At 43.2% G+C, this 26,776-nt stretch overlaps 1 long non-coding RNA gene across 2 annotated transcripts in view; it reads right to left on the bottom strand.

Annotated features, from left to right (window-relative positions):
• Positions 1-351: 351 nt before the first annotated feature.
• The window catches only part of LOC130362137 (uncharacterized), a 96,642-nt gene continuing 70,217 nt past the window's right edge, over positions 352-26,776 (bottom strand). Inside the window, exons 3-4 of one of the 2 annotated variants that reach the window (XR_008891288.1) lie at positions 13,225-13,318; positions 4,244-4,531 (exon numbers count right to left, since the gene is read on the bottom strand). This is a non-coding gene — a long non-coding RNA (uncharacterized LOC130362137). Of the gene's footprint in view, positions 1,300-4,243; positions 4,532-13,224; positions 13,319-26,776 lie in introns of those variants that run through there. The other variant, XR_008891289.1, reaches the window with a different exon arrangement.

Below are 26,776 nucleotides of genomic sequence, written 5' to 3'. Positions count from 1 at the left end.
AGTTTCAAAGTTAGAAAAATGCTTAATTTTGGGATTTTTCACCAAGTAAGGATGCAAGTTACCACAAAATTTTACCACTATGTTAAAGTAGAATATGTCTGTAGGATGTATTTCCTGCCCATCCAGTGGGCTTGGCCTTTTACCTGATGAAGAGGCACTGCTGCTGTGGTTTGCTCTACAATCTGGCTTTTCCAATACTTATTTTCCAATGAGTCAGGCACCCATGTGATCATCACATAACCAGGACAGGTTTTCATATTTTGAAAGTAAATATTGTGTAGTGGGGAGTCGTCTGGACTGAGTCCAGCGCGGACCTCATGTGATTAACTTTTTTATTAGAGCACCAACAGATACAGGATAAAAGTAACACGTTTCAGCCAGGTAGCCTAGCCTTACTCATACTACTAAAAACAGAGACCAACTGGTCTTATATGGGTGGAAATCCAATTAATTGATGGACAGGTTCACCTGGAAATGCCAGGGTCACATGTCCAAGGTGACCATCCACCAAGATCAGTCTCTCATAGCTCAAATGCTAATACAAACACATGCTAAAATAGTATTAAATCAGAAAAAATTTTACATTTGAAAATGACAACATTAAATAAAGCAAAATAAACCATTGAGCATATGTTTTGCCTAGTGAGTATATAATCACAAGACAATTTGGCTATGAGATATTGTGTTCATTGGAGGGAGAGTAATAATAAATGTGATAGTAATCATTAGTATATAAATGCATATATAACATAAATGTATAAATAAAAATAAAATAAATATCAAAAATCAATAAATATAAATAAGCATACTATGCTAAATATCTCCCTCCAAAGGACAATAGAACATGGAAAAATATACATACAAAGTTGCAAGATTACAATAATTACACAAAACTAAACTATGTATGTATGCAGGGAGAAAACCCTAATTCCAACAAATAACATCAGTAGATTACATGAAAGCAGCATATAGAGAGAGCACATATAATAACCTCAATAATGTAATATAACATCTAGTCTTCTGTTAAGTCCCCTCGGAAAGCGGGTGCCAAGCTCAATTATCCAGAAGACTTTTCTAGCTAGTATTTTCTGTTTGTAGTTGCCTCCTCTGGTAGGTGGAGTAACCCTTTTCAATTCGCTGTAAAAACATGGTTGAATAGCTGCCTTCATGTTTCTGAGCACAATGTTGTGTGACCATAGAGGTATTTTGTGGACAAAAATGTTGAGTGTCCGATAGGTGTTTACGGGCTCTAACTTTAAGTTTGTTGGTGTGCAACCCTCATATTGTAATCTGCACTCCCTGCAGCAAAAAAGATAAATGACGTAAGAGGTATTACAGTTAATATAATGTTTTATATAATATTTTTTATCAGTACAGTAAGACTCAAACTGTGAAGAAATATGCATAATCCCGCAGCAAGTGCAGATATAATGATTGCATCTATAGGAACTCTCGGCAGTCGACCAAGTGGGTTCGGACATCAGTCTACTAGAAAAAAGACTCAGAGAAAGTATCTGGCCAATTGTGGGTGCCTTACGTGAGACACATCTATACCCATCCTTCAGAGCATCTGCATACAATGGATCGCTCAAAATGATGGGCATATATTTGTACACCAAACCACAGATTTCCTTATAATGTTGGCTGTATAGTGTAATAAACACTACTGGTTGTGTACTCAGCACTGTTCTATGTTGGTTATTTTTGCTTTTATTTGAACTAATGAGAGCATCACGATTCTTTTGAATAGCTATATTTTTTGCTCTTTTAATATTCCACAAAGAATAGCCTCTACAAGTCATCCGAGACTCTATTTCATGTGCCTCTTGATCAAAACTGGTAGTGGTGGAACAATTACAACGAGCTCTTATCTTACATGCAAACCTCTTGCCATCCCCCCACGTTATTAGCACTTTGCCCGTGGGGGGAGGGGGGGGGATACCAAGAGGTCGCATGCAAGATGGAATTGGTGGCAGTATTTTTTCGATAAGTAGATGTTAAAATGGATTGGGTATTGAGATCACCAAACAACATGAGATCTAAAAAAGAAATACGTGCAGGTGCATGATGAAGTGTAAAACGTAAACCCAACTGATTGTCATTGAGAAATAAAATAAAATCTGGCATAGCCGCCACACCCAATCCCCAAATGAACAGGAGATTGTCTATGTAGCGGTCGTACCATTGAATACAATCAGAAAAAGGATTACTGGGGGAGAAAAGAGTCCCCCTCACCCATCAACACATATAAATGTTGGCGAGAGAGGGGGAGAATATCGCCCCCATAGAAGCGCCGGTGATCTGCAGGTAATAAACATCATCAAACATCAAAAAAAAATTGTGAGTTAATAAATATTCAACGCATAAAATAAGTAACTCCTGCAGATCACCGCTGTAATCTGAATAGGTGTGTAGAAACCATATTAAGGTAATGATCGCCTTATCGTGGGGAATAATGGAACAGAGAGAGGTTACGTCTGTTATAAACCATAAAAAACCTGCTCTCCATGTAAAATCATGAAAGGCAGCCAAGACATGCTTTGTACCACGTAGAAAACCAGGGATTTGGAAAACCAGAGGCTGCAAAAAAACATCAGTCCAGGCACTAAGTCTCTCGTTAAGAGATGATATCCCTGCAACTATTAGCCTCATGGGTGGAGGAAAAGTTTCTTTATGAATGTGGGCAGGGAGTGGAAAATTGGTGTGACAGACTATGATATTTTAATATATTCCACCTCTCTTGAGGTGAAAAAAACACCCCGCTGCCCAACATCCACAAGATCATACAACTCCTTCCTGTAGGAAGGTGTGGGATTACAAGATAATTTTCTATATGTAACATGATCTGATAATATTTCCTGATTTAATTTGCCTTATATAAAGACCTGTGTCCAGAATAATGACACCGCCCCCCTTGTCAGCTTCCCGAATTGTAATGTCCTCCATAAATTCTAATTCTCTCAGAGCATTACGTTCCTTGAATGTAAGGTTATATTTTATGGGGGAGTTATCCTGAGTTAGAATTCTAAGCTCTTTTTCATACAATCCTGAAAGTTATCAAGAACGGTAGTTCTAGACATAAATCAGATAAAAATCAGGATTGGAAGTAGATAAGAAAGGCGGTTTACAAGGTGTATCATGATCCATAAGCTGCTGTAAGTCAGATTCAACAATCAGTTCCCTAAAAGTAAAACCTGCCACTGAGTCTGAACCAAAAGCAAACATATTGTCAACACGAACGTTGTCAACCTGTGTTAAAATCTCATCATGTTCCACAATATTTTCTATGGTATTGGTATTATGTACAATAGTTTCATTGGACATGATGGTTACATCGCCCTCAGCCAAACTAGTCCTGTCCAATATCCCAAGACCAGCAAAGTGTTTGCGCCGAGTGATATTTCTAACAAATTTATTAACATCAAGCATGGTACGGAAAAAGTCAAACTTACATGTCGGTGCGAAAGAGAGATCTCTTGCTGGTATGGATATTTGGGCTTCTGTAGAGACTTTCGCCGACAAGTTGTAACTCAGTGTCTTTTCCTCTCCTTGGCACTTCGATGCGGATTTCTTTTGCAGGGTTCGTTTATGCTTCATGACCACTCTCTGTTTTTTTGGAGTACATGCTGTCATTCCATGGCGCACTTCCTGTAACGTGTGCGTCAGTTAGATGTTATTCTCTGGAGCAGTGGAATCGGAGGCCGGAGAGAGGTCATGTGAGTATTTGGTTTAAGAGAATCCATTTCAACAGAGTTAAAGCTGACTCTTTGTTGTTTGTTCACACTCTTTCGGTAGTATTTGCGGTTTTAGTTTTTCTTGAGAATGGAACGGGGTCTCTTGGCTTTATTATCCAGGTCAGGCCAATGGTACACCTGACCTGTTTTATAATCTTGCAGATCACGTCTGTACTTCATTTCCTTCAGTTCCGCAATTGTGGACTCATGCTTGGCTAGATTATTATTGATTCTTTCATCATATGTTGCAAACGATGAACAATTCTTGAATTGGGAAGCCTCTTGTTGTAATTTTTCTAGTTCAAGTTTCTTCTCCAATAAGGCTTTCTCCTCATATTGAATGATTAATTTCATAAAACGTAATGAAGAGTCCGTGAGGAGATGTTCCCAATCTTGTTGGAATTGCTGAGAAAATATTGCAGTGGGATATATAGGGATCATAGCCTGCTCCACATATTTTTTTAAAGTGGAGACATTCCACCACACTTTAGATTCAGCAATTAGGGCATTTTCCAATTTTTCCATGTGAATATGAAGGTCCAAAGTATCCTGAGTCTCTGTATTGGTGCTATTGAATATTTGGCATATGCGGTCAGCACGAGTTTGGCAGTGAGTCCAGCGGTTGCAGGGAAATACTAGTCGCCATCATTAGTGTCCACAAAGGAAAATCCAACAATTATACAAACCTTTGCAGGGAGAGCACTATAAAGGGTTGCGTAGGTCAATGTAAAGTAACAGAGTTCATCAGCTCACCCCAATATGACATAAGTCTGTGCTCGGATCGGTGTGACCCAACACTAGTGGAGATAGATAAGCAACAAAGGATGAATCCAGTTCAGACCTCATTCGATTCACTTCTATATTAGAGCACCAACAGATACAGATAAGGGTTAGGTTTGGAATATGAAATCCACATGTATTCTAAATGTTCTGCATAAAAAATGCATGTGCTGCAGATTTAAGAATCTGCAGCATTTTCATTCTGTTGCAGAAATGCTGTGCATTTACACCGCAGAATTACTCCTTCAATGTACTGGGGTAATTGTGAGAAATTGATACTATTAATACCCTAGGCACTCTCACATTCATTTAACTTGCATTGCTTTATATTGAACAGTTATGTTAGGGTTTGACTTAACCCCTTAAGGACGCAGGACGTAAATTTACGTCCTGGTGAGGTGGTACTTAACGCACCAGGACGTACATTTACGTCCTGTGCATAACCGCGGGCATCGGAGTGATGCCCGTGTCATGCGCGGCTGATCCCGGCTGCTGATCGCAGCCAGGGACCCGCCGGCAATGGCCGACGCCCGCGATCTCACGGGCGTCCGCCATTAACCCCTCAGGTGCCGGGATCAATACAGATCCCGGCATCTGCGGCAGTGCGCGATTTGAATGAATGATCGGATCGCCCGCAGCGCTGCTGCGGGGATCCGATCATTCATAATGCCGCACGGAGGTCCCCTCTCCTTCCTCCGTCCGGCTCCCGGCGTCTCCTGCTCTGGTCTGTGATCGAGCAGACAAGAGCAGAAGATGACCGATAATACTGATCTGTTCTATGTCCTATACATAGAACAGATCAGTATTAGCAATCATGGTATTGCTATGAATAGTCCCCTATGGGGACTATTCAAGTGTAAAAAAAATGTAAAAAAATGTAAAAGTAAAAGTAAAAAAAAGTGAAAAATCCCCTCCCCCAATAAAAAAGTAAAACGTCCGTTTTTTCCTATTTTACCCCCAAAAAGCGTAAAAAACATTTTTATAGACATATTTGGTATTGCCGCGTGCGTAAATGTCCGAACTATTAAAATAAAATGTTAATGATCCCGTACGGGATAAAAAATTTATTAAAAGTTTTTTATATGCAAATGTGGTATAAAAAAAAGTACAGATCATGGCGCAAAAAATGAGCCCCCCTACCGCCGCTTATACGGAAAAATAAAAAAGTTAGAGGTCATCAAAATAAAGGGATTATAAACGTACTAATTTGGTTAAAAAGTTTGTGATTTTTTTTAAGCACAACAATAATATAAAAGTATGTAATAATGGGTATCATTTTAATTGTATTGACCCTCAGAATAAAGAACATGTCATTTTTACCATAAATTGTACAGCGTGAAAACGAAACCTTCCAAAATTAGCAAAATTGCGTTTTTCGTTTTAATTTCCCCACAAAAGTGTTTTTTTTTGTTGCACCATACATTTTATGATATAATGAGTGATTTCATTACAAAGGACAACTGGTCGCGCAAAAAACAAGCCCTCATACTAGTCTGTGGATGAAAATATAAAAGAGTTATGATTTTTAGAAGGCGAGGAGGAAAAAATGAAAACGTAAAAATGTAATTGTCTGAGTCCTTAAGGCCAAAATGGGCTGAGTCCTTAAGGGGTTAAACAGCTGGGCTTAAAATAAAAAAAATATTTCTAATTTACATAGAACATTTTGAAGATTTCTGCTTGTTGTTCGTGAATACAAAATGTCATTGCTAAGAACCCTGTCCTAATCTTTTCCAACTGTCTCACAGCATATTAGTGTTATCACACAACAGGCTTCAAAACGCATTTTGTAAACAGGAATATTTCCATTTAATACCGGAAAAAAAACAATATTTAGCCCTCATATATTTCTTTGTATCCCATTCTCCATTGTGTCTGCATATTATTAGCTGTATATAGTGAAACAATGTTGACAGTTTGTTAAACTTCAGAATGAGACTTTACATTTAGTAGTCCACTTTTCTGGGTCCTAACAGTAGCTTCCGGGACTTATGGCAAAGCAGAATAGGGTGACCCATCAGTAGTCACACAAGTAAATAAACTAAATTTATATAGATGCATGATCTACACAATGACCATATAGAAGTAATACCAACTCTACACAATGACCATATAGAGGTAATACAAGCTGTGCACAGGCTCTACAGTCAGTAAAAGTGATTGGAGTTAAATCTACAGGTGACTCAGGTGACACAGAGGGTTCTCACCCTGTGGAACGTTATAATAACGACCCATCAAACACACCTCCAAGACAATATCTGCCTTGCTAAAGAAGCTAAGGGTAAAGGTGATGGAGTGGCCAAGCATGTCTTCAGAGCTAAACCCTATTGAGCCTTTGTGGGGCATCTTCAAATGGTAGGAAGGGAAGCGCAACATTTCTTACATCCACAAGCTCCATGATGTCATCATGGAGCAGTGGAAGAGGACTCCAGTGGCAACCTGTGAAGCTCTGATGAACACCATGACTCCAAGACTGTGCTAGAAAATAATGGTGGTCACACAATATATTGACACTTTGGGCCCAATTTTGACATTTTCACTTAGGGGTGTATTCCCTTTTGTTGCCATGGTTTAGACATTAATGGCTATGTGTTGAGTTATTTTGAGGGAACACAACATTAAACATTGTTATACACTTACTAATTTACATTGTAGCTGTCACTTATGGGCAGGGAAGGAGTGCAGCCCTGATCTCGCCCACTCCCTCTGACCCTGCCTACTTGCCTATCCGCCCTAAACAGCAGATAGACAACCACGGTGATGGTCCCTTCTTAAATAAGTGAGAAAGTCACTATCAACAAAATAAACTACAAAACAGATACAGGTCAGCATAAAGTCAGGAAGCACACAAACTAACAGAATACTAAACAAACACACACAATTAGTCAAAGTCCACTAGCCGAGACTATACCAGGAGTAGTCAAAAGATGCCAATACAAGAGAAGAGTCAGGAAGCCAAGCCAGAAAGTCAACAATACCAGGAAAATGGAATACAGGGTAAATAAACTAGCTACAGGAGGAAACGTCTTTCGCAGGTGAGGTATGTGAGCACACTGCAGGCTTATATAGGCAGCCAGACAGGTGCTCTCATCAAGGTCAGCTGACCAGTCAGACAACTAGGTGTAGCCCAGCAACCAAAACCAACAAAAAGAAACATCAGAACCGATTAACCCTACGGGTTCTGACAGTGGCAGAGTTTAATTTCTTCAGTGTTGACAAAAAAACAGGAGTCTCCAAGAAAAAGTGGACTATTTAAGGCGCTGAGAGACCACAAGTACAGATAAAACAACTGAGGTTCATTCCTTACATGCAACGTGTTCTGCACCTTGGCGCTTCAATGGTAAGCGCCCATTCACATGATGCGTTTATCATGGTCAACACAGTAATACATTATGGAGTGCTCTCTCTGTTTGTTTTCATTTCTTCGGTGTTGGCACATGAAAAGATATAATAAAATACTTCCAAACATGTGAGGGGTGGACTCACTTATGTGAGATACTGTATGTATGGTGCTTAAAAAAATCATTATGTTTACACATGTGTGAGCTAGAAACATTGCAAAAGATATGAGATATGACTACTCAGTCAATCTCTGTAAAGATGCATTTCATTAAGATGTTTAAGCAGGTAAAATTAACAGAGCAATAAGATATTCATAAAGGAAAGACTGCGGGAAACAAAAATCCATAAAATAAAGGTTTAGAGACCTTTTCAAACGTAAAGCATTTATGAAAATTGTATTCTTAAAGTGTTTGATCATCCGTCCCATTAAACTCCTGCATTACTTTGAAATACATTTTGCCTTGTCCTAATTAAAATGGATTAAATATCATTCTCTGTACTGATGAAAATGAATGATATTCCTCAATTAAAACAAAAGCTTTTCAGATTTGGATTAGTATCTAAGAATACTATTAACTCCAGAGCAATAACAGAGACTCATATTCTCAGTGATGAGGCTGTTAAAATCAATTTCTGGTTAGGGCAGTCACCTCCAAAAAAATGAGTTCTCCCTTACAAGTTGCAATAACAAGTACCTATGATTCCAAGCATGCAGTAATTGCATTTGTAATTGAACATGAAAATGTCAGTTGTTGGCTTAATTTGGTAAATGATATATACAAGGCTTGGGCATTTTTCTTTTTACTGGTGAGCTTACCAGTACAATATAACATAATGGTACATAACAAAGTCATAGGGTATCCCTGGAATCTCCTCCTGAATAGCTGGTACCAGATCACAAATAGCAGAGAACAATACAATGGAAAAGTGATAAAAACAAAGAGGGTGGTAAAATACTGCATTTCTCTTGTACCCATAGGCACAGTAGACTTGTGCTCTCAAGTAAGGCATCCATTCCACCCCACAAATTACTTTTAGTTTACATTATATGCAGCATTAAAGGGGCATATTCAGCTTAAAAAATATGTTATATATTGTGCTGGGAGAATAGAGGGGGGGGGGGGGGGACATACTTCCTGGTCCAAAATTCCCCCATATCCCATCAGATTCCATTCGCTACTGTTAGATCCCCCTGATCTTCTCTCTTCCTTCTGCTTCCAAGACAAGCACCTCAAACAGGACCTGCTGGCTCAGCTAACCAATGGCAGCAGTGGTGCACCGTTTCGGCCAGTGATTGGTGTTACGCCGAGCGCTCCGGGTCCCTGCTCCTCCCCGGGGCGCTCACAGCATTCTCCTCTCTGCAGCGCCCCGGTCAGACCCGCTGACCAGGAGCGCTGCACTGACATTCACGATGGGGATGCGATTCGCATAGCGGGACGCGCCCGCTCGCGAATCGCATCCCAAGCCACTTACCCGTCCCGCTCCCCGGCTGTCATGTTCTGGCGCGCGCGGCTCCGCTCTCTAGGGCGCGCGAGCGCCAGCTCTCTAAGATTTAAAGGGCCAGTGCACCAATGATTGGTGCCTGGCCCAATCAGTCTAACTAGCTTCCACCTGCTCCCTGTCTATTAACCTCACTTCCCCTTTCCTTCCTTGCCGGATCTTGTTGCCTTGTGCGTTTAGTGTTGTCCAAAGCCTGTGTTCCAGATCTTCTGCTATCGCCATTGACTACGAACCTTGCCGCCTGCCCCGACCTTCTGCTACGTCTGACCTTGCCTCTGCCTAGTCCTTCTGTCCCACGCCTTCTCAGCAGTCAGCGAGGTTGAGTCGTTGCCGGTGGATACGACCTGGTTGCTACCGCCGCAGGAAGACCATCCCGCTTTGCGGCGGGCTCTGGTGAAAACCAGTGGCAACCTAGAACCGGTCCACCGACACGGTCCACGCCAATCCCTCGCTGACGCAGAGGATCCACATCCAGCTAGCCGAATCATAACAATTGGTTATGTGGGCAGGTCCTGCACCCAACGCCTATCTAAGAAGCAGAAAGAAGAGAGAAAATCAGATGACTGGATGGGATGAAAGGGGGATGGAGGGGTCAGGGCTAGGTATGTTTTTATAATTTTTTTTTATAAAAGCTCTAACTACTTTAAAATCAGCAAAAAAAAAAAAAGTGAAATCAAGAGGTTAAAAGCAGATGTAATTACATGTAACATTAAAGGAGAACTCTGGCAAAAACATTTATTTTGCAATTTTGTCTGCACTGCCATAAAAAAGGGGTTATCCAGGAAAAAATGTTATATATATATATATATATATATATATATATATATATATATACACACACACACACACACACACAGGTTCCAGAAAGTTAAACAGATTTGTAATAAATTACTTCTATAAAAAAATCTTAATCCTTTCAGTATTTATGAGCTGCTGAAGTTGAGTTGTTCTTTTCTGTCTAAGTGCTCTCTGATGACACCTGTCTCGGGAACTGTCCAGAGTAGAAGCAAATCCCCATAGCACACTTCTACTCTGTGTAGTTCCCAAGACAAGTAGAGATGTCAGCAGAGAGCACTGTTGCCAGACAGAAAAGAATAACTCAACTTCAGCAGCTGATAATTATGGGAAGGATTAAGATTTTTAACCCCTTAACCCCTTAAGGACGCAGGACGTAAATGTACGTCCTGGTGAGGTGGTACTTAACGCACCAGGACGTACATTTACGTCCTAAGCATAACCGCGGGCATCGGAGCGATGCCCGTGTCATGCGCGGCTGATCCCGGCTGCTAATCGCAGCCAGGGACCCGCCGGCAGTGGCCGACGCCCGCGATCTCGCGGGCGTCCGCCATTAACCCCTCAGGTGCCGGGATCAATACAGATCCCAGGATCTGCGACAGTTCGCGATTTAACTGAACGATCGGATCGCCCGCAGCGCTGCTGCGGGGATCCGATCATTCATAACGCCGCACGGAGGTCCCCTCACCTTCCTCCGTGCGGCTCCCGGCATCTCCTGCTCTCGTCTGTGATCGAGCAGACCAGAGCAGGAGATGACCGATAATACTGATCTGTTCTATGTCCTATACATAGAACAGATCAGTATTAGCAATCATGGTATTGCTATGAATAGTCCCCTATGGGGACTATTCAAGTGTAAAAAAAATGTAAAAAAATGTAAAAGTAAAAGTAAAAAAAAAGTGAAAAATCCCCTCCCCCAATAAAAAAGTAAAACGTCCGTTTTTTCCTATTTTACCCCAAAAAAGCGTAAAAAACTTTTTTATAAACCTATTTGGTATCGCCGCGTGCGTAAATGTCCGAACTATTAAAATAAAATGTTAATGATCCCGTACGGTGAACGGCGTGAACGGAAAAAAAATAAAAAAAGTCCAAAATTCTTACTTTTTTAATACATTTTATTTAAAAAAAAATTATAAAAAATGTATTAAAAGTTTTTTATATGCAAATGTGGTATCAAAAAAAAGTACAGATCATGGCGCAAAAAATGAGCCCCCATACCGCCACTTATACGGAAAAATAAAAAAGTTAGAGATCATCAAAATAAAGGGATTATAAACGTACTAATTTGGTTAAAAAGTTTGTGATTTTTTTTAAGCGCAACAATAATATAAAAGTATATAATAATGGGTATCATTTTAATCGTATTGACCCTCAGAATAAAGAACACATGTAATTTTTTCCATAAATTGTACGGCGTGAAAACAAAACCTTCCAAAATTAGCAAAATTGCGTTTTTCGTTTTAATTTCCCCACAAAAATAGTGTTTTTTGGTTGCGCCATACATTTTATGATATAATGAGTGATGTCATTACAAAGGACAACTGGTCGCGCAAAAAACAAGCCCTCATACTAGTCTGTGGATGAAAATATAAAAGAGTAATGATTTTTAGAAGGCGAGGAGGAAAAATGAAAACGTAAAAATTAAATTGTCTGAGTCCTTAAGGCCAAAATGGGCTGAGTCCTTAAGGGGTTAAGGACCAGGCCCATTATTTTTGCATTTTAGTTTTTTCCTCCTTGCCTTCTAAAAGTCATAACTCTTTTATATTTCCATCCACAATCCCATATGAGGCTTGTTTTTTGCGTCACCAATTGTACTTTGCAATTACATCACTTATTTTACCATAAAATGTATGGCGCAACCAAACAAATATTATTTATGTGGGAAAATTGAAAAGAAAACCGCAATTTAGCAAATGTTGGAAGGTTTTGTTTTCACGCTGTACACTTTCCGGTAAAAATGACATGTTTTCTTTATTCTGTGGGTCAATACGATTAAAATGATACCCATGTTATATGCTTTTCTATAATTGTACCGCTTAAAAAAAATCTCAAACCATTTTAGCAAAATTAGTATGTTTGAAATTGCCCTATTTTGACCACCTATAACTTTCAAATTTTTCCGTATATGGGGCAGTATGAGGGCTCATTTTTTGCGCCATGATCTAGTTTTTATCAGTACCACTTATGCTTAGGTTTTACTTTATATAAATTTTAAATACATTTTTTTTAAATAAAATGTGACAAAAAAAGCTGCAATTTTTAAATTTTTTTACGTTTACGCCGTTCACTGTATGGGATAATTAACATAATATTTTAATAGTTCAGACTTTTAGACACGCAGCGATAATAAATATGTGTATTCATTATTTTTTTACGCTTTTTGGGGGGTATAATGGGAAAAACTGACGTTTTACTTTTTTATTGGGGGAGGGGATTTTTCAAGTTTTTTTTACTTTTTTATTTGACATATTTTTACATTTTTTTTTTTTTACACTTTAAAAGTCCCCATAGGGGACTATTTATAGCAATCATTTGATTGCTAATACTGTTCAGTGCTATGTATAGGACATAGCACTGTTCAGTACTATCGGTGATCTTCTGCTCTGGTCTGCTCGATCCCAGAGCAGGAGACCCCAGGAGATGGCCGGAGCCAGGTGAGGGGACCTCCGGCTGCCATGGTGGATAATCGGATCTCCGCGGCAGCGCTGCGGGCGATCAGATCGTCCATACAAAGTACCGCACTGCCGCAGATGCCGTGATCTGTATTGATCACAGCATCTGAGAGGTTAATGGCGGACATCTGCGTGATCGTGGATGTCTGCCATTACCGACGGGTCCCTGGCTGCTGATAGCAGCCCGGACCTACTGCGCATGACGCGAGCACCGCTCCGGTGCTCGCGATCATGGCAGCGCGTAAATGTATGTCATGGTGCGTTAAGTACCACGGCCCCATGACGTACATTTACGTCCATTGTCATTAAGGGGTTAATAGAAATAATTTACAAATCTATTTAACTTTCTGGAGCCAGTTGATCAAAAAAAAAGTTTTTTTTCCTGGAATACCCCTTTAATTTACCTTCCACAGTTTCCCATCTGTCGTCGGAATCTCTTTCTTGCTTCATTCCCTGGCTTCTTCCTGTCTTTGGTGCCTGGCGTTCCTGCCACTTACCCTATCATTGGCCAAGGTGGGACAGTTAGCTAAGTGCCCGGGGATAGGAGAACAGCACAAGGTTAGTGGCAAAAGGTAAGTTTAGGTTCATTATTCTTGTTGCAGTAGCAAGGGCATAATTGCTAAATAAAAATGGTGCCATATGGAAAAAAAACATCATATCAAAAACATTCCCTTATACAAAAATGTATGGCTTGTGGAAGAAACAAATAAAAAAGTAAAGGGCCATCACAAAAATTTACACATGCTTTGGATATGGTCTAACTGATGAGTGGAGCCCAAGGCTACCTATCAGGACAGGGGATTAACTTAATGTATTAAGGCCACAAAGGATCATATAGATTAGGTGAAATCAGGGGCATACACAAGGTGACAGTTTCACAGTTTTAACAGCCTTTTAGCTTACCTTTTGCTAGTATGGGTGCTGGTGTTCTCTAGCACAGGGGAATCCAGGGCAACTGCCCCAAAACGCTGGGCAGGCTAGCACTGCTAGCACCTACCTACATACGAGGAAACTGCCTACCTAATGAGGGAACATATCCACTGGACCTGCCTATCTAGTGGTGGAAATTAACTACCTACTGGAGGACCACAGGTTGAGATGTTAAGGGTATGTTCACACGGAAGAATGTCTGTGCAGAATTTCAGATGAACATTCCATACAGACAATCCACAGCAGCAGAATCCCATTGATTTCAGTGGAATTCAGCTGCACTGTTCATATATAAAGCTCGAAAGCCACCACACTACCTGGATATGTCCCCTGTAAATGATTCTGCATGATATACATAGCTCCTGTAGCCCCTGTCGTCTTCTCTGTCTTTTTGATATTCTTTGCCACCCTTCTCTACATTTTCCCTCAGCTTTTGCAGCTCTGGCCAGCTCCCTCTGAGAGCAGCCCCCACCATCCTGATCTGTGTGCAAAGAGATTCAGTGTGTGATTGGCTGAGGCTGCACCCCCCCCCCCCCCCCCAAGCTGTAAACACTAAAGGAAGCATGACTCATCAGTGCAGGGCAGAAACCATGTGGTCTGTGTTTCCCAGCAGGGTGGGAGACTGCTATCAGAGAGGGACCTGGACAGAGACACAGTGGATGGCTGGATGATGTATTTTCCTTAGTCCCTACATGTAAACGACAACTGGGAAAGGAGAAACTGCTGTATATAGTTAATGAAACATATTTAAACAATTCATTAGGTTGGTGAGAGGCCAGTGTTTGGCAGTCAGTTCCTCCAGCTGAAGATGCTATGATCTGCAGCTCGGGGGGGAAGAAGTGTCACCGGCTGCAGACAGGGCACCCTGATAAAAGAGGTGTACGCAATGCGGACCTGTGTGTCAATCATACAGGGGCAAAACAATGACTAAACAGAGAGAAGCTTGGCATTGCAGACCACTGGCCATGCCTCTTCAACTGTTTATGACTGCCCAACAAAGTCATTTTCAGAAGATAAAGAAATAGAATAAAAAGTAAAAGGTATGGCTGCATTACACATTTAGACTACTTTTACACAGTATGTACAGTTATATAGGGTCGTGTGATGTGTTAGTTGCGCTTTAAGGGACAAATTCATAAGGAACCCTAGGTAGTGTACTTTTAACTGAACAACGGTCCTGGCCCTGGACTAAGTGTAGGGGTATCAGAAGTGTTCAAAACAAATAACCACAGTACAAAGGTCAGGACAAAATGGGTAAACCAAAGCACAAACTAGGGGGCACAGTGCAGCAAACATAAAAACAGGCAGATAGCCAAAGTCAAAACCATAAAGTAACACAGTACTAAAGCACTAAGAGAAATGATAGTTAACAGCAAGAAAGGATCAGACCAGATGGACTATGAGGCACAGAACGGCAGGCTAAAGAATGGTAAGTAAACAGGCAGGAGGTAAGAGAACAAATGAAACAATAGCAGACAGAAAGCTCCTGAGACAGGAATGAGCTCTAATCACAAGCAAATCTGGGATGTAAAGCAGGCGCCTGTAACTACTGAGTGGGCAGAGCGCAGCATATGAAGCCTGGCCAGATGCGATTGTTACACTTGATGTAGTATTTAACATTGTAAAGTGAGAGATCTTTTAGTTATGGTGTTATATGCATTCCGCATGTGAATGGTTGATAGAATGGTTGATCAGTTGTTGTCACTGATACACTGATAGTTGTAAAAATTGTGCAGTTCCTCTGCTGTGTGCGGTTCCAGCGTGTCAGAAGCCTATGGCGGCAGCTGTACATGCAGACTATCCTGATGCTTGCGCAGCAGAAATTCAGAGACCCTGGACTCTTGCTATTGGTTTTCGATATGTGTTGTATACACAATTGGCAGGGATGACATTGATCAGTAGGTCTAGGAACTCTATATTTCCAATGTGAATTCGGGTAGAAAAACAGACATGGTGCACATCTACAATCTTGTATAATGATCTGATTGCTTCTCAGCATAATATCAAAAACTAACAGGTTGTTAGTATACATTTTTGATCAAAAAGTACAAGCCCACTCGCCACGTCAAGGCCACTTATCCAGAGTGGGTCCCTAACGTCCCTAGCATAAAATGGCGCAGCACCGGGCGGCGACCACCACCGCCCCGACGCCAATGCCCACAGGGGGGAACGACCCACTGGCAGAGCGGCCCCAATGCCACTCAAACCAGTCTATGGGCCGCACCCCCCCGCAGACACGGCGCCACGGCAGCAACGGACACCGCACAGCACCACACCAGTGTGAACAGGGATGTATATTTTCAATGCCGATATGTGGAGTAAACTTTGTTTTGTGTTTTTATTTAATTATTAAATAAAACTCTCTAAACTAGATTATGGGCCTTTCTCCACAAGAATCACATTGTCAATGACTTTATTGCAATCTATTAGCAACATATCTTTTATCACATCCCAGAGCACTGATAATCTTGCTTACTTTTAAAATTATTCTTCATTGGGAATTTGGATTCTATATTGTGAAGCAGCACAAGGCAATGAAAGCAGCTCCCAAAGTCAAGTCTAGTTAAGGCTTTTCAAGTCATGTGTAGTTAAAGGGGTACTCCGGTGGTAAACGTGTTTTTCCGTTTTTGACTTACCCTATTTGTTTTGTTTCATTTAGCCTACTCTATTGTTTAGCTTACTCTATTTCCGTTCTTTGTTGTCTTATTATCCCCGACTTTGTTTTCCTATCTTTGCTTCTATTTCCTTTTTCTTGCTGTGCTGAAAACTACAAATCCCAGCATGCCACATGCCTTGCTGGTTTGGGGCGGCTCCTTTTATTTTATTTATTTTTTTTTTGTTTGTTTGTTCCGCCCTTTACCCACCCTACTATTTTCCCAGGTCAGCCCCCTTATACACAGCACACTAATATAAACAGCCTTGGTTGGGATACACTGTCATACACACACAAAAGGGACTACAACTCCCAGCATGTGCCATTCAGGAGTCTTCAGTCTGTGGTATAACACCAGCATGCTGCCTCTGTAGTCTCCTGGGGGTTGTAGTTCACCACACCTCTATAGGGCATACACCAGTATTTCCCAACCAGGGTGCCTCCAGGTGTTGCAAAACTACAACTCCCAGCACGCCCTGACAGCCTTTGGGCATGCTAGGAGTTGTAGTTTTGCCACAGCTGGAGGCACACTGGTTGGGAAACACTGGTGTTACATGATGTGTATGCTGAATAGGCTAGAACAGTGTTTTCCAACCAGTGTACCTCCAGCTGTTGCAAATCTGCAACTCCCAGCATGCCCAAAGTCTGCCAGGGCATGCTGGGAGTTCTAGTTTTGCAACAGCTGGAGGCACACTGGTTTCTAGACACTAGCATACACACACACAACAGGGACTACAACTACCAGCATGTGTCATTCAGGATTCCCCTCCCTCTTCACATAGATTAGGCCTGTGAAGGCCTGTGAAAAATAAAAGAAACAATTTGATTGGTTGTTATGGGCAACTGGGCAAGTTTTCCTCTGCACAGGTTTTGATAAATCTCCCCCATAGAGATCATCCCCAGTATGAGATTTATTCCCTGCAGTCCATACATCCCCAGCCCGTGCACCTTCACATCCTCCCCTTCAGATAACACTTATCTTCTCTGTGAGGTCCTTCTCCTGTGCAGACCTGTGTCCTTAGAATACAGAGCAGGGGGGAGGGGAGGTGAGGAGCTGTGTACTCAGCTGGATGAGATGAGGGGGCGTGGCTTATTCCTCTCATGCAGACAGAGAAAAAAAACTGTGACATCTTGTCCACAACAGACTCAGAACTGTGGACAACAGTAAAAGAAAACCCTCTGAACTACAGAACTTCCTGCCCAACAAACAGGTAAGAAAAACACACACATGCTGCCAAAACATATAACATATGTATATTCCAAAAAAACTAAACTTACAAAGAAGATGCCATATAGTCAAAAAAATTTACCACCGGAGTTCCCCTTTAAGTTCTGTCCATTTCAGTCTAAGTCACGTCATAGTCAGATAAGATTACAAGTCCCAGAAAGCCCTGCATTGCAACAGTAGTTTCTTACTGCATCCTTCATTACAATTGCACTTCTACTGAAATGAACTGAACTATCTGTACTACCTCTCCTGCAATTGTTTGAGTAAAGTTCAAGTGGTTACCTTAACCTGGCATTTGAGCTATTCCTTACCCGGTGCTACACCGGAAACCGCTTTACCTTGGAGTGGGGTGGGTTAACATTCCTGGCATCACAAACATTCAACAATCTATATATACACCATGGCCGGCATTTATCATTGTAGGTGTAAGTGAAGCATTTTTCTACACCTTTTTTTTTGTGTGTGCTGGTAATGTGTAGGAGCAACAAATTTATTAACTGGTCACAGGGCATTTGATACACATGTTCTCTCTTCACATACACCAAAAAGCTAAGCTAAGTCTGGGCTAGTGTAGTTTTAGAGACTTTTCAGTGGCTTTGCGCCTTTTTTGCACCTTTTCACAAAAAGGCGCAGTTCATAAAACCCTTCCATATCATGTGTATTGCCAAAATCAGTGGATTGCAACTCAAAATCAGCAGAAATGTGTAAACCAAAAGGTGCAAAAAAATGCGCAAGTAAACCCTGCTTGTGCCTTTTTTGCGCCTTTTGTAGACACAAAAAACAGTCTAAAGACAATGATAAATGTCAGCCCATGAGCCTAACACCACTAGCATATCACTGTTTTTGTTGGGCAAATATTATGATAACTCATAAGTTTTCAGTTGATTGTAATGATAGTTGGCAACAAGTTAAAAAGGATGAATGCTAGTTGTACTAGCAAAGGTCAACAAGAAAAACAGCAAACTGTCAAAAATCATTAAATAGCCACCAGAATTTTCTGAGAGCTTGGATAAAGCTTCTGGACAGAAGAAGAGGAAGCCCAAACAGGAGGAGGTAAGGTGGGTACAGCTGGTTGTATCCACATAAATTATCAGACACACATACATTTTCTTAATGGATTCTTTGTTATTTCACAAAGTACCTCTTCATAGTTACAAAATTCAAGAGATAGAACAAGTATAATATCCCACAGTGCACAAAGGATCCACTAGCTAGCATAGTCAAAAAAAATCCTAAAATACCCCTTTAACATCCCATATGAGACTTGCTAATACTAATACGTGATAATGCTATCCTGTTGCTTAGTAGTGATGAGCGGCATATGCCATATTCGAATTCGCGATATTTCACGAATATGAGGAGGAATGTTAGTCCCATATTCATGAAATTCGAATATTCGTGAGTTTTTTTTTTCATTGTGAAATTTCGCTATTTTGCTATTGCAAAGTTTCGCTATTGCGAAATTTCGCTTGTCTGCGCATGCGCGCTATGACATCATGTGAGAACGGAGATCATTTCCTGGATCTTTGCCAGTTGCTTTTTGCATCGCGATTTTCTGCTGCCCTGTGAAGCGAAGATGGTGGGGAGTAACTTTACATCAAGTGAGGAAAAACTGCTGATTTGTGTAAGTAATGTCTCCACTGTTATTTCATTGCATCTTAGACTAGTTTAAAAGTTATGATATAAGATCAGATAGCAGTGTTTCCCAAACAGTGTGTCTCCAGCTGTTGCAAAACTACAACTCCCCGCATGCACTGACATACCATGCATGCTGGGAGTTGTAGTTTTGCAACAGCTGCAGACACACTGTTTGGGAAACACTGAGTTAGGTAACAAATTCTCAGTGTTTCGCAACCATTGCGCCTCCAGCTGTTGCTAAACTACAACTCCCTGCATACAACTCGCTGCATCCCCCCCCCCCCCCTCTCCCCCAATGTGAATGTACAGGGTACATTCACATGGGCAGGGGCTTACAGTGTGTTTGTAGCTGAAGCTAATTTTGCGCTGCAGCTCAAACTCTCAGGGGGAAACTACTGTGAACCCCCGCCCGTGTGACTGTACCCTAAAAACACTACATTACACTACAATAACACAAAATAAAAAGTTAAAAACACTACATATACACATACCCCTACACAGCCCCCCTCCCCTCCCCAATAAAAATTTAAAACGCCTGGTACGGCACTGTTTCCTAAACGGAGCCTCCAGCTGTTGCAAAACAACTCCCCAGTATTACCGGATAGCCATTGATTGTCCAGGCATGCTGGGAGTTTAGCAACAGCTGGAGGTACCCTGTTTGGGAATCACTAGCGTACAATACCCCTATGTCCACCCCTATGCAATTCCCTAATTTAGTCCTTAAATGCGCATGGCGCTCTCACTTTAGAGCACTGTTATCTGTGGTATTACATAGGACTGCATATCACATCTACTACATTATCTGTACTCAGAGAGTTATCACTGTGTTATCTGTGGTGTTACATAGAACTGCAGGTCACATCTAATACATTATCTGTACTCAGAGAGTTATCACTGTTATCTGTGGTGTTACATAGGACTGCAGGTCACATCTACTACATTATCTGTACTCAGAGAGTTATCGCTGTGTTATCTGTGGTATTACATAGGACTGCAGTTCACATCTACTACATTATATCTACTCAGAGAGTTATCACTGTGTTATCTGTGGTGTTACATAGGACTGCAGGTCACATCTATACATTATCTGTACTCAAAGAGTTATCACTGTGTTATATGTGGTGTTACATAGGACTGCAGGTCACATCTACTACATTATCTGTACTCAGAGAGTTATCACTGTGTTATCAGTTGTGCTTCTTCTGTTTTAAAAAAAAACAATTGGGTTCTCTTCTGCTTTAAAAAAAGCAATTGGTTGTCACAGGATACAAGGCACAAAGGACGCAAGCAAAAGCACAGAAACACTCTCCTCTCTAAACCACCATGGGTATCTGCAAAGGAATGCTGGTGGGGAGTGATGTTATATACTGGTCGTGCCAGCAAGTTTCTATTGGTTGCTAGGGACATTGCTAAGCTCTGACAACTGTGCTTGCAGAACTCTCATTGGCTCACAGGCATAAGTAGGGCAGAATTTCAAAGAATATTCGCATTGCGAATATTCATATTGCGAATATTCACATGCATAAACCTTTCGCCTCACAGTCTCATCCCTGGGTCTTTAATTATACAAGCATTGCATTTATCAGTCGAAGGAGATCCCTACAATGTGCTCAGTTTTTAAAACAGTTTGAAAAAAAGACGAATATTCGTAATAGCAAATTTTTTGCGCGAAATTCGTAATATTCGCGAATATACGATATTCGCTGCGAATATTTTCGAAATGCGAATATTCGTGAGCAACACTATTGCTTAGCACTGTGCAGCAGAGGCGGCTTTAGACTTTTTGAGGCCTTAGGCGAAAATAAATCTGAGGCCCCCCAAGCACGATAAAAAGAAGAAAAAAAAAGTAAGCAGGCGATATTACAATTAACTGTATAAATTGCATATTTTAAGGCTAACTTTAATATATATCATAACCTCGCTATTCACAGCTCTTGAAATCTTATTTTTCTAATTAAATTATTCTACAAAATATCTACACACAAACATTGGGTATAGAAAAAAAAAAAATGTGTCTGACTACTCAGTTATTCTTGTTGGGGTCTCCTTAAACTGAAATAAAGTTGTCAACAGGGCATTCAAAGAACACTATAGAATCAGGAACAAAAATGTGTATTCCTGACCCTATAGTGGCAAACTATTTAGCACCCCACATCCCCTTTAAATTTAGAAAAAAAGGTACCTTACCAGCCACCCCTGTGCAAATCAGCTCAAATGTACATGCTGGAGTAGACCCCAACATTACCTTTTCATAAAGGGTAAAAGGAGAAAAAGCCCCCAAAAATTTGTTAGCCAATTTCTCCCAATTACGTAAATACCCCATATGTGGTCCTAAACTGTTGCCTTGAAATACGACAGGGCTCTGAAGTGAGAGAGCGCCATGTGTATTTGAGGCCTAAATTAGGGATTTGCATAGGGATGGACATAGGGATATTCTACGCCAGTGACTCCCAAACAGGGTGCCTCCAGCTGTTGCAAAACTCCCAGCCTGCTAGGACAGTCAATGGCTGTCTAGCAATACTGGGAGTTGTTGTTGTTTTGCAACAGCTGGAGGCTCCATTTTGGAAACAGTGCTGTACCTGATGTTTTTCATTTTTATTGGGGAGGGAGGGGGGGGGACTGTGTAGGGGTATGTGTATATGTGTATATGTAGTGCTTTTTATTTTGTGTAGTGTAGTGTTTTTAGGGTACATTCACATGGGCGGGTTCACAGTGAGTTTCCCGCTGGGAGTTTGAGCTGCAGTGGAAGATTTGCTGCATCTTAAACTGCGTGAGAATCGCTGTAAACCCGCCCATGTGAATGTATCCTGTGCAAACCTGTTGAAAAACTACAACTCCCAGCATGCCCTTTGGCTGTCTGTGCATGCTGGGAGTTGTAGTTTTGCATCATCTAGTGGGCCGCAGTTTGGGGACCACTGTGCAGTGGTCTTCAATTTGTGCTATTCCAGATGTTGCAAAACTACAACTCCCAGCATCCCCAGACAGTGCAGGAATGCTGGAAGTTGTAGTTTTGTAACATCTGGCCCTTCAGATGTTGCCAAACTACAACTCCCAGCATGCCTGGGTAGTCTGAGCATGCTTGGAGTTGAAGTATTGCAACATCTGGAGAGCTACAGTTTGGACACCACTACTTAGTGGTCTCCCAACTGTTCTCCTCCAGTTGTTGCAAAACTGGGCATGCTGGGAGTTGTAGTTTTGCAACAACTGGAGGCACACTGGTAGGGAAACATTGTTTCCTAACTCAATGTTTCCCAACCCGTGTGCCAGCTGTTGCAAAACTTCGACTCCAAGCATGCCCAGACTGCCCAGGCATGCTGGGAGTTGTAGTTTGGCAACATCTGAAGGGCCAGATGTTACAGAACTACAACCTGCCTGGACTGTCTGGGCATGCTGAGAGTTGTTGTTTTGCAACATCTAGAAGAGCACAGATTGGAGAACACTGCACAGTGGTCTCCAAACTGCGGCCCTCCAGATGTTGCAAAACTCCAACTCCCAGCATGCCCAGACAGCCAAAGGCTGTCTGGGCATCCTGGGAGTTTTAGTTTTGAAACTCCTAGAAGCAGCAGTGAATATCACTTTACGGCGATCTTCACTGCTGCTTCCACTTGCCTGCCGCCGCTGTCTTCTAGACTTGCCTGCCGCCAGTCCCTGGTCCTTACTGCCGTGCGGTCTCCGCCGGTCCCTCCGCAGTTATGTGCCGCGGCCCCCGCAGCTCCCGGGATCCTCTTCCCCTGCTCTGCCTGACTTCTAGGGACGGGCTGAGCAGGGCGATCTGAACTATAACCCCCCCCCCCAGTCAGCGATCACTGTGATTGGTCCACAGGGACCAATCACAGTGATCGCTGACCAGGACCATCCACAGATGGTCCTGGGGGGGGGGGCTTGCAGAAGTTGTCCCCAGCTGATAACAGCGGGACTTCTGCCAGTTAACCAGTGCGATGCCGTGCATAGCCAGGTTAACTGCATGACATATATAAATGTCATGATGCGCAAACTACCTGCACATCATGACATTTATATATGTCATTCTGCGGGAACGGGCTAATTACATGATTTAGGCGGCCGTGAGGCCCCTTTTAGCACGAGGCCTTAGGCGATCGCCTAAATTGCCTAATTAGAGAGCCGCCTCTGTTGTGCAGTATTACCAGCATTCCACTGAAAGGATCCACCTAAGGCAGACTATATCTGTGGATCACCCCAGGATTGGCATGGAGTAGGTGAGAAGACCTTAAACAGGTATGTAAACCTATTGGACCCTGAAAATATGTTGTGGGGGTGCTGATTGGGCAGGGGGACTGTCATTGAGGATCTTATTTATCATGATCACTATTGAACATGTCACTTGTGTTCTATAAAACAAACACATATCATTGGCTTGCTTCATAGACATGAAATATTCCAGGGTGTACATGTACACACTGGTACGTTTACAACCAGGCAGCCAGACCATGCAGGTACTGTACTGCATGTTGTCTACGAGTTAAGCATATGTATGTGTATCTGCTTATTTATTTAAGTGGAAGTGATTTTACCAGGTGGAGGCAAACCTTTTTGGACACACACTGTAAAGTGCTAATGTGGCGGCCTAGAGGTTGGTGCTGAAGTGGGTTTGCTAATACTTGTTGTTCTACAACTGAAATGTCACATGTGGCTTGAGTGGTTCTACAGTCCCAATTAGACTAGCTAAACCTGCACAAAGCTTCCTCAATGAGGGTCCTGCACTTGGTGGTATGTAGAGTAGGTTCCTCAGCGCCATGACCTGGCACTTTAGCTGGTAAATGTTATTTGTGGTGCCCAAGATGGTGTACGTGAAGGAAGCCAGATACAGGGAAACAGCTAAGAGGTGCAATGGGTCTTCTACAAGTGGCGATCTTCAATACAAACAGTTTCTCTCTCCCAACTGTTGGCTGTGAATAGGTTAGCTACATGTATAGAGAAAAGAGTTACTGCTACAGTATGCCACTAGTCCAGGAAAACTATTTAGCTGGATGTTGCTCACCCCGAGATTGTTGTTAAGATATCCCTGCTTGGCTTGCAGGGGTTGCCCTGAGAAATTCAACTCCTAGTACACACATCACATAGCTTTGCTTGTGCAGATTGTAAGGCTAGGTTCAGACTATGGAATCTCCGGGCAGAAAATTTCCACCTCGAGATTCCGAGTGCGGCCTGCGCTGACTGAATCAGTCCGTGCTAGGTAGGGACGTGCACACATAGGGTTCAAAGGGGGCTTGAGCCCCTGCCCTTTTTCGCCCATGCCCCTTTAATGCCCTTTTTTATTTTTGCAAAACTGCAGCACTGTAGACAAAGTGAGTCCGCTCAATCTACAGCAGCCGACACTGCCATTCTATCAATTTTCTCCCTCCATACCCCCCACCCCCCCTTGCTCAATCTATATACAGTGCTGCCCAAGTCCTGGCAGCACGGCGCAACTCCTCCACTTCCAAAGGCACGGCAGCGCAGCAGCTAGTGAAAACCAAACCCCATAGCAGGGTCCTGCAGGGGCTTCCTGGGTATGTCACATGACCCCACCAGCGGGATTAGAGTGAAGCAGTACGGGCCTGTCTGCCATCTTGAAGTGAGGAGTCTCCACTGGCTGGTTAGTGTCTGCCCTGGTAATATTTGTGCTTTCTTCCTTTTCATACTTGGGATGCGCGTAAATTTGCACTTTTTCTTTTTATTTCCCGCCCCGGCCTGCGCGCCTGTGTCTCACGGCGCCCAGGGGGGAAGGGAAGTATGTGTGCGCACACAGCGTCCCCCTTCATCTCCCTGCATCTCCCATCGTCTCCCTCCCCCCTGCAGCCCTGTCACCTGTGCCGGTGTAGTGATGAGTCCCCCATCCAACCCCCGCGGCGCAGTGAGTGCCCTGCCGGAGCCCTGACTCGGTGCCCTGCCGAGAGGGGAGGAAAGAGGAAGCTCCACCGGATTCCTGTGCTGGTGTAGTGAAGATAATGGCTTAAGGTATGTACCCTTTCCACCCCGTTACCCCTTCTTAACCCTGTCCACCCCCACTCCTGTAATCCCTGTCCACCCCTCTGTTACCTCTTCTTAACCCTCTCCACCCCCACTGCTGTCATCCATGTCCACCCCTCTGTTACCCCTTCTTAACCCTCTACACCCCAATGCTGTCATCCATGTCCACCCCTCTGTTACCCTTTCTTAACCCTCTCCACCCCCCACTCCTGTCATCCATGTCCACCCACCCCCCACTCTTGTCATCCATGTCCACCCCCCACTCCTGTCATCCATGTCCACCCCCCCACTCCTGTCATCCATGTCCACCCCCCACTCCTGTCATCCATGTCCACCCCCACTCCTGTCATCCATGTCCACCCCCACTCCTGTCATCCATGTCCACCCCCCACTCCTGTCATCCATGTCCACCCCCCACTCCTGTCATTCATGTCCACCCCCCACTCCTGTCATCCATGTCCACCCCCCACTCCTGTCATCCATGTCCACCCCCACTCCTGTCATCCATGTCCACCCCCCACTCCTGTCATCCATGTCCACCCCCCCACTCTTGTCATCCATGTCCACCCCCCCCCCACTCCTGTCATCCATGTCCACCCCCCCACTCCTGTCATCCATGTCCACCCCCCCACTCCTGTCATCCATGTCCACCCCCCACTCCTGTCATCCATGTCCACCCCCCCACTCCTGTCATCCATGTCCACCCCCCCCCACTCCTGTCATCCATGTCCACCCCCCCCCACTCCTGTCATCCATGTCCACCCCTCTGTTACCCCTTCTTAACCCTCTCCACCCCCCGCTGCTGTCATCATGTCCACCCCCCCACTCCTGTCATCCATGTCCACCCCCCCCACTCCTGTCATCCATGTCCACCCCCCCACTCCTGTCATCCATGTCCACCCCTCTGTTACCCCTTCTTAACCCTCTCCACCCCCCGCTGCTGTCATCATGTCCACCCCCTGTCCATCCCTGTCACCCATGTTCACCCCCCAATCTACCCTGTCACACATATCTACCCCCCAGTCTACCCCATCACCCATGTTCACCCCCTATTAACCCCTCTGTCACCCCTGTCACCTCTTTTAACTGCTTGTCCACCCTCCTGTCATCTATGTCCACCTTGGCCATCCGTCTGTCACCCCTGTCCATTCCCCAGTCACACAAGTTCACCCCCCCCTGTCCACCCCTCTGACCACCCCCAGTGTACACCTGTCACCCATGTCCACCCCCTATTTACCCCTTTGTCACTCCTGTCTACCCCTCTTTTAACCACTTGTCCACCCTCCTGTCACCCATGTCCACCTTGGCCATCCCCCTATCCACCCCTCTGTCACCCATGTTCATCCCCCACTGTCCACCCCTCTGATCACATCCTTGTTACCCATGTTCACCCTTCTGTCCCTTTGTCACCCCTGTCCCCACCTTGTCACTCCTGTCCACTCCTGTCACCCATCTACACTCTTCTACACCCCTCTGTTACCCATCTACACCCCCCTATGCCCCCTGTCACCCATGTACACTCTTCTACACCCCTCTT

Source organism: Hyla sarda, chromosome 3 (assembly GCF_029499605.1).
Source record: "Hyla sarda isolate aHylSar1 chromosome 3, aHylSar1.hap1, whole genome shotgun sequence".
NCBI lineage: Eukaryota > Metazoa > Chordata > Amphibia > Anura > Hylidae > Hyla > Hyla sarda.
The sequence above is the reverse complement of the archived record's forward strand: the minus strand, read 5'-3'. Positions and strand labels throughout refer to the sequence as shown.